General features: G+C 30.5%; 1 long non-coding RNA gene across 1 annotated transcript; it reads right to left on the bottom strand.

Annotated features, from left to right (window-relative positions):
- Positions 1-10,202: 10,202 nt before the first annotated feature.
- On the bottom strand, positions 10,203-11,257 carry LOC139431217 (uncharacterized). Its single transcript, XR_011641496.1, has 3 exons — positions 10,497-11,257; positions 10,339-10,438; positions 10,203-10,286 (listed from the first exon to the last, which is right to left on the bottom strand). It is a non-coding gene; the product is annotated as an uncharacterized lncRNA (long non-coding RNA).
- Between the last annotated feature and the right edge of the window lie 2,313 nt (positions 11,258-13,570).

Below are 13,570 nucleotides of genomic sequence, written 5' to 3'. Positions count from 1 at the left end.
AATGCCAACTATAAATAATAAAATATAACAATTTCCGATGATTCATTTCTCGGTCATCCATTCAAAGTATTCTTGCACAGTATAGTATTCATTCTCCAAGAGGAAATTCTTACAGTGATTCGAAACTGTTTTACTTCCATACTTCTTGTTTCCAATGGTAGTGCGTTATATAATTTGACGGCTATATAATCGTATGTGTTTTGTGATATGACCACTCGGTGATATGGAGTCACAATATTTTCTTTGTATCGGGTGTTGTGTTCGTGATTGTCTGCGTTTTTCAGCATCAAATCTTTATTATTGTGAGTATACTCTAGACAGGAGCGTATAAAACAGCACGGCAAGGTAAGTATTTTTAATTTTTTAAATTGGGTTCTACAACTCTCTTGATTTTTTAGTCCAGCCAGTATCCGAACTGCTTTCTTTTACATAACGAAAATGGCTTCCATCTCTCTAAATGCACCCCACGTAATGATCCCATACATAGCATGGAAATACGCGAATTATACGCTTCGCAATGTCTCGGGTGGAAGGTTTGAACGTATTGTTTTAATGCAATACAGAGCACTAGCCAGTCGCCCTTTCATGTTTGTTATGTGTTTGGACCATTTAAGAGTTTCTGAAATAGTAACTCCAAGGAACTTTATGGATTTATCTGTAACTCCATCGCATCGTCTTGTGTGAAAGGTAAGTATGTTTGTTTTTTTTATCTTTATTCATCTTTAATTTATTTATGTAGAACTAATGCTCAGCTTCTTCTATATTTTATTTGGTTTTTTCTTCCAGCTCCTTGATGTCGCCACTTCTCGCAATAAAAGACAATGTCTTCTTACAATGTCCTGGAAACCTCAAATTCAATCCGTCTGCAGAAAGGTCTATCATTGTTTCCACTCACTGAAAAGTCTCCGTTGCTTCCTTCCTCCCATGATCCGTCGTAATCTTTGTTTTTCCCTGATTTTCCCCCATATTGATTATGCTGACACGGCATATCCTGATCTTTCGGTAACACTACGAAACAAACTGCAAAGACTTCAAAACAACTGCATACGGTATATCTTTGATCTCGAGAGATCTCAACACTTAACCCCATACCGTAATTATTTGCAGATATTAAGCTGTCAGAACCGTAGATCGTTTCGTATATTAACTATGTTATATACTGTTCTTCACAATCAAACCCCGAGGTATCTGTATTGTATATTTCAACGCTTGTCGTCGCATGGTTTACCCACTAGATCTCAGTTAGATTCTGTGCTTATGTTCCCGACCCATAGTACCGAGATTTACCATAAATCGTTTGCTGTGCAGGCAATAACCCTTTGGAACAGTCTGCCTACTGAGATCCGTAATATTCCTCACCTTGTAACATTTAAAAACCACCTAAAACGTCATTTATTGGCTCCAAGTATCTTCCTGAGAACTTTTTTTTCTCCCTTTTCTTCTCTTCTTTTACTTTTCTTCTCTTCTCTTCTTCTTTTATTCCAGCAACTATCATTTGTTGCCGTATCACAAAAATATATACTACTTATCCCACCCAATTTTCCTAACTTTAACTTTGAAAAGTGAATTTTATCGCGGTACCTCGACCAGCTCAATGGAGAAGGGGTGATTCGTTTATACAGCGCCACGCCATTGAATAAACCATGATAACACAATAATGGCGAAAAGAAGATATTAAAAATTCAAAATTTTCAGTTATACAGGATGAGACAAACACAACAGTAAATAATTGAAATTCAAGAATAGCAAACAAAATAATACGAAATATATTGGACGAAAAAAAAATATATATATAAAAGTTTGTAATACACAAACCAAAATAATAAATGAAAATTAAAATTAAATATAAAAAACTGATGATTGAAATTGGAAAATGTGAATATGAAAATTAAATTATTCCAAATCAGAAAGCCAAAGCAAAAAAAAATATAAATTTCCGTATTCGTCTGATAAAATTAAATTTAATTTAGAACGAATTTTATGAATCGAAAAGAAAAAAATTCCAATTAAAATTTTACAAAAGAAGATAATTAAGAGATTAATGAATTTAATAATAATAAAAAAAAAAAATGAAACAAAGATAATTTAAATTAAATTTCCAAAATAGTAAATTGTTTCTTGAATGTTTTATAACAAAACTTAACGTGTGACCTTTTCCTTGGATAAGATTACCATAAAGAATCTCCAGATGACCATCCAGGAAGAACTTAAGGTAGGATATTTCTGATAACGCCTTCTTCCTTCAGGATACTTATTTTGAGGATTTTTAGGTGACTGAATGACCTCGTGATTTTATTCCCCACGAGGTGGATGAAGAAAATTTTCTTAAAATGCTCCCTCCAAAAGCCTAACCAATTAAAATTAATTAAGAAAAAAAAAATCCAATAATTTTAAGATAGTTTTAAGATAGTTTTAAGTTTTTTTTTTTTTTTTAATAGCATGAAAGGTTTTGAATGAAATCTAATGTATGAATGAATGAATGAATAAAAATTAGGATAAGAAAATTAATTTTAACGTACCTCGTGGATGTTCTGAGGCTATCAAACAATTTTTTTCTTTGCAGTACAACTAAATCCAGAATAAACTTCTGTTACCAAAATCACAAACGATCAATTATGATTTAATATTATAACATGCGTGATTCTTCCAAAATTATGGATTAATAATCTCGACTAAACTTCTCAAAACTCAAATTTTCAAAATGTCGACGACTAATTTTTTTCACGTTATTCCGCTGAATGACGAAAGAGAGTTAAATTTTGTCGTGTTTTCGTTTTATAACTTTAAAAAAACTCATATTACCAAAAAAGTGGTACATTATATTTTTCCCTAAAATCTCCTTCTATTTTTGTTCTTTATTTTGATATTACTTAAAAAAAAGTTTTAACTAAGTTAACCGAATTCCTATTTTATTCCCAATTGATCCTCAAAAAAAAATTCTTTAAAATTTGAACAATTAAATTCCTAAATTAATCAACCCCATCTACCTTTTAAAATCTTAAAAATGTTTAGAAAATAAGAAGGAAAGGTGGTAAAGGAAAGTTCTTCCTGGATGGCTCTGTAAAAAAAAACAAAACAAATCCCGAAACAAAAGTTTGCCATTCTTGAACGTCAACCAAACAAAACATAACACATTATGCACCGTTTTTGGTGACCATAAGTTTAGCATAGCAGCTTGCCGTTTATTCATAGTTTTTCTTATATAACTTAGTATACTGCTGATTGATTGGGTTGTTTGGAAGATATCGCTTACGCGATAAATCGACCCTTTTGCCCGTATTTATGCATTAAGTTAAATGTATACATTTTCTTTAATTTGTATTTTTTGTTTCTTATTATGGCAATAAATTTATTTATTATTATTATTATTAAAAGATGTGTCATCTGCATAAAGACAAATTCGTTCTGCTGGGACACTACCTGGTAAGTCATTGATATATATATAAGGAAAAGTAATGGACCCAAGATCGAACCCTAAGGCACTCCACTTCTCACTTCTCTCCAGGTGGATTGTTTGCCCCTCCAAAAGACCGATTGTTTTCTAGTCTCCAGATATGATACCAAAAACCCCAATACAGTGTTCTTTATTCTATATTTTTCTAATTTGGCTGTCAGTATCGAATGGTCCACTGAATCGAAGGCTTTACTTAAGTCACAAAAAGCGATTTGGGTGAATTGTTCTTGATTGAAACCATGGATTACCTCTCCCAGTACACTTAATAGAGCAGTTATAACAGATTTTTGTTTTTGGTAACCAAAACCTGTTGGCAATTGGTAAACAATTTGTTATTGTTGAAATAGTCTACCAATTTTTCGTTTACCACTATTTCGAATATTTCTGATAAGGTAGGCAATATAGATATTGGTCTGTAATTACTACATACACTTTTATCTCCCTTCTTATGTACTGGTGTTATCTTTGCCGACTTTAGCTCCTTTGGAAAAACTCCTTCTAGTAGACATTTGTTTATAACAAAGCATAGGTGTTTGCTTATGATTTGTTCTAATTGTTTTATTAGTGCTGATGACAGTTCATATATGTCCTTAGTATTTTTTGCCTTTAGGCCTTTTATTATATTCCCAATCTGCTGTTCGTCCACTTTACCCAGGGATACCATACATGAAGTTGGCAAATCTATCAAGCTGATAGGATCTATGTTGTTGACTGTAGAGTGTCCTGGTATAGTCTGAACCTGAGAGAAGAAAAGGTTTAAGTCTTTAACATTCAACTCTGGGTACTCTACTGGTGTTTTTCCAGACTTTCCCGTTTCTTGTTTGACTAATTTCCAAGCCGTTGACATTCTATTATCGGATCGGATCGATCTTTCCATAAACTTCAATCTTCGCTTGATTTAATTTCTTTGTGTATTCTACTTTTAATGTCTTGTATATTTCCTTCAAGTGGCTCTTCTTTGTTACTCTAATTACTGTGTACAAGGCGTCTAATTTATTCTTTAATTGTTTTACGCTCAGTGTTGGCCATTTAAGATTTTTACCCCCAGTTGTTTTTTTAGCTTTCACCTCAGGGAAAGCACTCTGAAAGCTTTTCATTATGGCTGAGTGGAATATTGTAAAACAGGTTTGGACGTCATTTGTTTTTAAATATATAGGGGCCCAGTTTACGTTTTTTAATAAAGTTTTAAATATTTCAATGTTTCTAGGATTTATTTTTCTACGTTTGATCAATATTTGATGATCTGTTTCAGGAACCAATTGGAAAGTTGCTATGTGTGCTATGTGATCTCCAAGATGTAAATTTATTGTTTCCATATCAATAGGGTGGTTGAATCGGTCGATAAATATATTGTCTACGCAGCGCTTTCCAGTTACTCTGGATGGACTGTTGAAGGTTGGACGTAGTCCGAACTCTAACATTGTTGCTAAGAAATTATCTCTTATCATACTTGTTTCATTTATACAATTGTTGTAATCTCCAATTTCAAATATATTTTTACTTTGATGTCTTTGATTTCCATGATTTCGATAATAAAGATAAGATAATTCAGCGCATCAAAGATACTCCTGTGTCCAGAAACACAATAAAAGAAAGAAAGTATCTTAAAACTGGCCGAAAATGTAACAGATCAACAAAAAATTGACATTAGCTCTGCTTCTTTTATATCGCTATGTCTTGACGAAAGCACTGGCGTCGCTAAATCTGCTCGTTTAGCTGTTTTTGCTCAATATTACGTTGGAAACGTCATTAAGGAAGAATTAATTGCGATCAAATCGTTGATGAACTGATGTTGCTCCAAGTATGGTGGGTAAAAAAAATGGTTTCATAAGTTTATTTCAAACAGACGTAGGGCATTTGATTCTTCAATTCCACTATATCATTCACCAACAAGCCTTGTGTGCTAAGAGTGGTTTAACGTCTCTTGATAATGTAATGGCAGTAGTCACAAAAATAATCAACCTCATCTCGTCGCAGGCTTTAAACAGGCGAAAGTTCGATGCTTTGTTAGATAAAGTCAACTCGGTGTACAATGGCTTACTGATGTACAATAATGTTCGCTTTTTGTGTCACGGGAACGTACTTCAAAGATTTGTTGATTGCTTGGAAAAAATCAGACTGTTTCTGCAAAATGAGGGAAAAGTTGAAGAATACCCACAGTTGTTGGATGTTATGTGGCTTTCAAAATTGATATTTTTTACAGACATATACCAACATTTAAATAAGTTAAACATGAAGCTTCAAGGCGTAAATAAAACGATTATCGTCATGGTACATCTTGTTCGCGCTTTTGAGGCTAAACTGCAAGTTTTCAGGAACGATATTAAAAAAAGAACTACAAGTATTTTCCAAATTTGAAAAAATATATCAACGATTTGGAAATACATGAGAAACCAGACGAAGACCAAATTACTGAAGAATTTATTTCTGTGATTGATTCTTCAATCAGGGAATTTTCAGCTAGATTTTCTCAGTTCAAAGAATTATCGGAAATACTCAAGCTTATTATGTACCCTGATGTGACGTCATTGGATAAACTGAATTTGTCCCAATTGGATTGGTTGGAAATTGAAGAATTTGAAATGCAGCTGATTGATTTCCAGTCTAGTTCAATATGGATTCAAAAATTTATTGAAACAGAAAGATTGACAAGTAATATAAGTGAAAATGCTAATAACAAAATTCTGGAAACATGGAATGCGTTACCAGACACATTCAATTACTTGAAGAAGCTGGCCTGCGAGTCGTTATTTTCAGAGATAAATAATATTAAAACCTCGGCTAGAAACCGTTTGGCAGATGACTCCAGTTCAGCATGCATTCTGTTAAAAGTTACATCTTACAACCCTAACATATGTTATTTGTCATCTAATCTGCAACAACAGAAGTCACACTAATTTTACTTTAATTTAAATTACGCGTATAATTGAAACATTGCAAAATGTTCCTATTTTTTGTAGTAAATAAAGAGTTTTGAGTTGATAGTATTTATTACTATTATATTCCCAATAATCACAAAGTCAAAATTTTTTATGGCACGTTTATAACCATATTAAACATTTCTTTAGAAAAATGGCACGTTGATACGTAAAGGTTCGCCATCCCTGCTCTAGAGTATATACTGCTGTCTCTGCTTACAACATGGTTGATGTACACTCTACGTATCCTCCAGTATTTGCCGCCGATGTCACTTACGAATAGGTTCTTCATTTTTAAAAAAGGTAATCTAATAAAATTTATTTTTGTCTAATATAATTTATTTTTGTCTAATAAAATAATAAATTTTCATATTTTCGTATCTATCTCGATATTGTCGTATCTAAGAGCAAAAGTGCAAGAGAGCAATATTGTTAACAATAAAATTTGCAATAATTTTTGTTATAAAAGTTTTCTTATAGCGAGCTTCGATTCTCAAGTGTTACCTTTAATAACTAGAAAGGACAAACAATTGTGTTACGTTTAATATACAAAAAATTAAAAATTCTGAAGAATGAAATTTATTTGTTCTCATATTTGGTTTCGAAAACATTTTTTTTATTTGCAAAAACACAAACATGACATAATTATTTACCGTCAATTAATAGCGGCCGCGTGGTATAATAATTTCGGATGTTAAGATTTTCCACTTTTGAATTTCTCCCAGCATTGTTAAATTTACAAGAAATTGTTACGATAAACTTACACGTTAAAATTATGTTAAATATTAAAAAATTGAACAAGATCACAAAAATATCTTATATCTACAACAAGATTATTCTAAGATGGAAGATTTTTAGAAACAGGTTTAGGTGGTGAATTTACACTTATAAAAGGCATAAACAAACGGTAAGGATTTATATCCGTAGTTTCGTTAATAATTCTTTGTTATTATTATTATATTTAGATATTTCCATTTCTTCATATAAATCCAATTTTTTAGATTTTGGAAGCTGTCTAATAAGTCTTATTGAATCTTTGTTGAACTTATAACCTGTCTCAGAAGTGTGTTTAAATACAGAAGAGGTTTCTTTTGGTATATTTTTTCACAACTGCTACAATTTACTATGTATAAACCGCTCTTTTGTTTTTCTTCGATCTTTTATTTGGAGTTGATAATTAGATTATATAGTTTTAAGTTACTCCTGTATGCTAATTTTATATCATATCTCTGTAGTATTTTTTCAATTTTGTTGAACGAATTGTGATAATTTGTTGTTATATAGTATGCGTGTTATATACAATGCTGGGAGAAATTCAAAAGTGGAAAATCTTAACATCCGAAATTATTATACCACGCGACCGCTATTAATTGACGGTAAATAATTATCTCATGTTCTGAAACCGGTAGTTGAGAACAAATAAGTTTCATTCGTCGGAATTTAAAATTTTTTTATATTTAACATTACTGACCGAAGTCAACAATGGAGTCCTTTATCAAACAATTACGTTTAATAATTTGAAAGAGCAACAAATTCATAAAATTTTCATATTTTCGCATGTATCTCGATATTGACGTATCTAAGAGCAAAAGTGCAAGAGAGCAATATTGTTAACAATAAAATTTGAACAATTTCTGTTATAAAAGATTTCTTACAGCGAGCTCCAAATCCCAAGTATTACGTTTAATAACTTGAAAGAGTAACAAATTAATACAATTTTCATATTTTCGCATCTATCTCGATATTAACGTATCTAAGAGCAAAAGTGCAAGAGAGTAATACTGTTAACAATAAAATTTGAACAATTTCTGTTATAAAAGTTTTCTTATAGCGAGCTCCGATTCTCAAGTGTTACCTTTAATAACTTGAAAGAGCAACAAATTCATCAAATTTTCATATTTTCATATCTATCTCAATATTGACGTATCTAAGAGCAAAAGTGCAAGAAAGCAATATTGTTAACAATAAAATTTGCAACAATTTTTATAACAAAAAATTTCTTATAGCAAGCTCCGATTCTCAAGTGTTACCTTTAATAACTTGAAAGAGCAACAAATTCATCAAATTTTCATATCTATCTCGATATTGACGTATCTAAAAGCAAAAGTGCAAGAGAGCAATATTGTTAACAATAAAATTTGAACAATTTCTGTTATAAAAGATTTCTTATAGCGAGCTTCGATTCTCAAGTGTTACCTTTAATAACTTGAAAGAGCAACAAATTCATAAAATTTTCATATTTTCGCATCTATCTCGATATTGACGTATCTAAGAGCAAAAGTGCAAGAGAGCAATATTGTTAACAAAAAAATTTGTAACAATTTCTGTTATAAAAGTTTTCTTATAGCAAGCTCAGATTCTCAAATGTTACCTTTAATAACTTGAAAGAGCAACAAATTTATAAAATTTTCATATTTTCGCATCTATCTCGATATTGACGTATATAAGAGCAAAAGTGCAAGAGAGCGATATTGTTAACAAAAAAATTTGCAACAATTTCTGTTATAAAAGTTTTCTTATAGCAAGCTCAGATTCTCAAGTGTTACCTTTAATAACTTGAAAGAGCAAATCAAATTTTCATATTTTCGCATCTATCTCGATATTAACGTATCTAAGAGCAAAAGTGCAAGAGGGCAATGTTGTTAACAATAAAATTTGCAACAATTTTTGTTATAAAAGTTTTCTTATAGCAAGCTCAGATTCTCAAGTGTTACCTTTAATAACTTGAAAGAGCAACAAATTCATAAAATTTTCATATTTTCGCATCTATCTCGATATTGACGTATCTAAGAGCAAAAGTGCAAGAGAGCAATATTGTTAACAATAAAATTTGAACAATTTCTGTTATAAATGTTTTCTTATAGCAAGCTCCGATTCTCAAGTGTTACCTTTAATAACTTGAAAGAGCAACAAATTCATCAAATTTTCATATTTTCGCATCTATCTCGATATTAACGTATCTAAGAGCAAAAGTGCAAGAGGGCAATGTTGTTAACAATAAAATTTGCAACAATTTTTGTTATAAAAGATTTCTTATAGCAACCTCCGATTCTGAAGTGTTACGTTTAATAACTTGAAAGAGCAACAAATTCATAAAATTTTCATATTTTCGTATCTATCTCGATATTGACGTATCTAAGAGCAAAAGTGCAAGAGAGCAATATTGTTAACAATAAAATTTGCAACAACTTTTGTTATAAAAGTTTTCTTATAGCAAGCTTCGATTCTCAAGTGTTACCCATAAAACTTGAAAGAACAACAAATTCATCAAATTTTCATATTTTCATATCTATCTCGATATTGACGTATCTACGAGCAAAAGTGCAAGACAGCAAAATTGTTAACAATAAAATTTGCAACAATTTTTGTTATAAAAGTTTTCTTATAGCAAGCTCCGATTCCCAAGTGTTACGTTTAATAACTTGAAAGAGCCACAAATTCATGTTTTTTTTGATTAATTAATTCCATGAAACTTATCACAAAATTAAATTAAAAAGTTTTCTTTTGTTGTAACTTTCGACATCCAATTAAAGAAAATGTAAACTTTATTGAATTCCTTCAAAAAAAACTTTCAGTACATTTGTATTCAATGAGTCGTTATTTACTTACATTTGCTGCTGCTCTATTCGATATTTCCCCAAACAAAGGCAACTCTATTTTGAGTTCCTTTTGGCCGATAAAGAGCAAAAATGAAATGTACTTTCGTGTTGAAATATCGGCTTCATACCAGTTTAAATTAAAAATTGTCTCCGCAACTTTATTACTCTATCATAAAACAAGTTAAACACTTAAAGTGAAGTAGAAGAAGAATTAATTACACAAACCGTTGCGGTGAGTCTTTGTCCAATTGCATGAATTAGAAACAAGGATGATAAGTTGTATGCCATTAAGACAAAACTTGTTGCATTCTTCCTCTGAAAATGTTAAACCAATTAAATAAGATATGATTTATTTTTTGATACAAACCAGAAAGAAATCGGTGCAAGATATTGACAAGCAAGCTGTAATGAAGACTTTTGTTGGAACGAGCAAGCTTGTAAAAAAATCGTAAGCGAGTTGAAACATCCTAAAATAAATATTTATATATTATTAATCATATAATGTAAAGTAACGAAATAAATTACTTGAATATGTGTTGTTGATATAATGCAATATTTCGCAAAACTTTAAAGTTATTTTTCTCGTTTTTGGTTAAATTCACTTCGCCAATAATCTCATTAAGGTGCTCAATTCGTACGATTAACAATTCCAGCGAGTAGCAAAACAATAAAATTTTAGATAAAAATATGTTAAATGTCACTATGATGGAATGAAGTAAAAATAATATTATTAACATCATTTCCCACGGTTTCATATCAAATGGAACATAATACGGGAACCCTGAACAATATTTAGTGTTCTTAAATGCAACACAGTTATCATCCAACACAATAGAGATTGCTAGAAGATGTGCAGAAAGATATGTTCCATAACGAATCGATTTAAATAAAATTTTGAGATTTTTTTCGAAAAAATGAGTTATTTTCGGTCTACCAAATCGATTAAAATCGCTTAATGAATTAATCATTTCGAATAATAGATCGCGATTCCGCCATGTTTGAACGTTTATTGATACAAGCAACACACCCATGATGATAACCTCAGTATGAAGTAATAAACTTCCAAAATTAAGATGGTAATCTAAAAATTACTTTTAAAAATAAATATATTTCTGGTAATCACTTACTTTTAATTTCCATTAAGAACGGATAAATTCCCCAAACAACGTTTACAATAACCATAATTGTTGGTTCGAATCCTTGGCATCCTCGCGGGGTGGGCCATAATCGATATTTACGAAAATTTTCTTCAAACAGATGATAACCGAATGTTTTTAACATCTTGAATGGAGCAGAAATAACGCGACTGGATTGTATTTGTACGACTTCGTATAGATCAACGTAAAGAAAAGCACGTGATGAAAAAATCAATTATGATAATGGAAAAATCAATTATTAATGTCTCTAATCTTCAGGGAAAATGGAACTGTAAAGTCAAAGTCAAACGAATTAAAAGATTTAATGTTTTAATCAAAATAAAAGGATTGTTGTGTTATAACATAACAAGAGAACACGATTGACGAGGTAATTAATGATCCGAGCATGAAACAGAAAAATACAATGAAAGTTGCAACAAATTTTGCCCTTTACACATTACTCTCTAACACTTTTGCTCTCAGCTGCATCATTGTCGAGAAAAATCCGAAATTTTGAAAAATGGAAGAATTCGTAGTTTCACAACTGGTTAATGAAAAAAAAATGGTTTTCCGGGCATGATACAAAAAAAACTTTTACATTAAATGTTGTAGCAAATTTTGCCCATTAGACATTACTACATTACACACTAGGTTAAATATCCATATGTATGTGAATTTTTCAAAAAACCCTAATTATTTCCCAAACTATAAATGTTAGGTATAGGACATATGGGATATAAAAGATGTAAAATGAGAGACCGAAGACGACTAAGTAATAAAATATGGGGGGAGCCATTTAAAGAAATGAAGTTATGGTACTTCCAAGTTTCGAAAAGGTAACGTGAAATAGTAAAGTGACCAAACGTTCTAGACAGCCGTTCTTAGCACCAAAACATACTCCATCATGTTGCTTAAGCATGTTCTGAATCCTAAATTGATATCCCAAAAATCGAGTGTTCTCTGATTTTTTGAACAAATGTCTGCTGGAGCAGATTTTTCTAGAAAAATTCGAATAACTTCGAGAATGGCCGTACCAAATTACAAAAAGTAAAGTCATTCATAAACCTTGAAAACAGACAAATCCAAATATGTAAAAATGATGACCCTGTGACTAGAAGCCGATTTTTCACGATTTTTTTAACTACAACGAATTTTTAATAATATCGATTGAGTTAAAAAATTAATATCTCAAAAACTACAAGATATTTTCTAAAACGGCTTTGTTTATTGGAAAGCCCATGCTTTACTTGGTAATTGGTGAAAATTTCACAAACATTTTCCATGAAATCCATTTTTCACGATTTTTTTAGTTTCAAAGAATCTCCAATAAGAACAAAAAAATCGATTGAGATAAAAAAGATTATATCTCCAAAATTATTAGAGATTTTTCAAAACGGTTTCTTTTATTGAAAAGAGCCTTTAATCATTAATAATCGGTGAAAATTTCGTATGCATTTTTCAAGAAGCCGATTTTTCAAGTTTCAACGAATTTTTAATAATATCGATTGAGTTGAAAAATTAAAATCTGAAAAACTAAAGAGATTTTCCAAAACGGCTTTATTTTTAGAAAGTGTATGCGTTACTTGGTAATTGGTGAAAATTTCATAAACATTTTCTAAGAAATCCATTTTTCACGATTTTCTTAGTTTCAAAGAATCTCCAATAAAAACAAAAAAATCGATTGAGATAAAAAAGATTATATCTCCAAAACTATTAGATATTTTTCAAAACGGCTTCTTGTATTGAAAAGAGCCTTCATTCATTAATAATCGGTGAAAATTTCGTAAGCATTTTCCAAGAAGCCGATTTTTTACGATTTTTTTAGTTTCAACGAATTTTTAATAATATCGATTGAGTTAAAAAATTAATATCTCAAAAACTAAAAGAGATTTTGCAAAACGGTTTTGTTTATTGGAAAGCGCATGCTTTACTTGGTAATTGGTGGAAATTTCGTAAACATTTCCTAAGAAATCCATTTTTCACGATTTTTTTAGTTTCAAAGAATCTCCAATAAGAACAAAAAAATCGATTGAAATAAGAAAGATTATATCTCCAAAACTATTAGCGATTTTTCAAAACGGTTTCTTTTATTGAAAAGAGCCTTCATTCGTTAATAATCGGTGAAAATTTCGTAAGCAGTTTCCAAGAAGCCGATTTTTCACGATTTTTTAAGTTTCAACGAATTTTTAATAATATCGATTGAGTTAAAAAATTAATATCTCAAAAACTAAAAGAGATTTTCTGAAACGGCTTTGTTTATTGGAAAGCGCATGATTTACTTGGTAATTTGTGAAAATTTCATAAACATTTTCCAAGAAATCCATTTTTCACGAATTTTTTAGTTGCAAAGAATCTCCAATAAGAACAAAAAATCGATTTAGATAAAAAAGATTATATCACCAAAACTATTAGAGATTTTTAAAAACGGTTTCTTTTATTGAAAAGAGCATACGTTCATTAATG

Source organism: Onthophagus taurus, chromosome 1 (assembly GCF_036711975.1).
Source record: "Onthophagus taurus isolate NC chromosome 1, IU_Otau_3.0, whole genome shotgun sequence".
Taxonomy (NCBI): domain Eukaryota; kingdom Metazoa; phylum Arthropoda; class Insecta; order Coleoptera; family Scarabaeidae; genus Onthophagus; species Onthophagus taurus.
This window is presented reverse-complemented; position numbering and strand designations above follow the sequence as displayed.